Source organism: Diadema setosum, chromosome 10 (assembly GCF_964275005.1).
Source record: "Diadema setosum chromosome 10, eeDiaSeto1, whole genome shotgun sequence".
NCBI lineage: Eukaryota > Metazoa > Echinodermata > Echinoidea > Diadematoida > Diadematidae > Diadema > Diadema setosum.
Window position 1 is genome coordinate 5,798,519 of NC_092694.1, and position 1,644 is coordinate 5,800,162.

Here is a 1,644-nt window from a genome sequence, read left to right on the forward strand (position 1 = left end):
AGGGGGAGTTCAGGAGGCAAATAGGCCGAGTAGAGGAGAGTCCCTTCGCGAGTTCCACGCCCTGCAGAAACTTATCACGGAGTTTCGTTTATGATTAACCCGCTAAGATCGTGCTCATCGAATGGCGGGCGGCTATATCCACCTTGTGGTAGAGGTCCTTCGATGACGTCATCGTCTGAAGATGATGAACTTTGGAACTACTTCAAATAGCATGGTGGTATAAAGAGCCTTTGTGTGGGGGGGGGGGAGGGTAGAGATATAGGAAGTCATATTTTCCATCTGGAACTATATACAGAACAACGTTTTTAGTTTGAAAAATGCTTGGATTCTATAAGTTATAGGAATTACGATCGTGCCCATTTATGCTTTAAGCTCATGCATGCCCCCTTCCCTCCCCCCTCTTAAAACGCCGTAATTCTATTATGTCTTGTTGCTTAAAGGACAAGTTTACTTTCATAGATATGTTGACAGAGTGAATGCTCCAATGTTAATAGAATTCATCAGCAAGATTTCGTAGAAAATCGGACAATCCGTTTAAAAGTTATGAATTTCCAAAGTTTCTGCTCAGTCACCTCTGGATGAGAAGACTACTACAGTTTGTGATATCACACGTGTACAACAATATAAAGAAAATTTAAAGAAAATTCAACGTATTTTCACTCTTCTTCTATAATAAAAGAACACTTGACTTCCCTCTTTCAGAAGGCAAGGGGAATAATCTAACATACGTCAATGACGAGTCGAGGAAATGTGCATTTTTTTCAAAAAGTAAAATTTTGTGAAATTCTCTTTATACTTTCCTCATATCATTGTACGCATGTGACATCACAAACTGTAGTAGTCTTCTCATGCAGCAGTAACTGAGCAGATACTTTAAAAATTCATAATTTTTGAACGGATTGTATGACTTCCCTCAAATGATCACTGATGTGTTCTAATAATTATTGCTGCATTCACCCAATCCATATGTTTATATGAAGGTGGACTCGTCCTGTAAGTTCTCCCCCATCTTCCGCTGATCTTCCCTCTCGATCCCCATTTAGGAATAGAAAAATACCCCTTTCCCCTGCTTCGCAAGATATTTTCGAGACATGAAAATTTTGCGAATTGCCACTGACATTCAATACATCTGTAGACAAGAACTTCCGCGTGCATTTTAATTTCGCGGATATTGCCTCTCGCGAAATTCGCGAAATTAAAATGCACGCGAACATTCCTGGTTTTACAGGAACTCAAAAGTACGCATAGTATCCAAGCTCGTACTTCCTTCTTTCTTTTCTTTCTTTCTTCTCTCTCTCTCTCTCTCTCTCTCTCTCTCTCTCTCTCTATATATATATATATATATATATATATATATATATATATATATATATATATATATAATGTCTATCTGTCTATCTATCTAGCTATCTTTCCATCTCTATTGTTTTTCTCTCTGTATACTATCAGTTTTTTTTCTATCTATGCTTTTAATCTTTCTGTCGCTATCCCGTTCATCGATTTCAGATCATTCCGTTTTCTTTTCTTTAAAGGACCAGTCCACCTTCATATACGTAAGGATTAAGAAAATGCAGCAATATTAGTAGAACACATCAGTGAAAGTTTGAGGAAAATCGGACAATGCATTCAAAAGTTATGATTTTT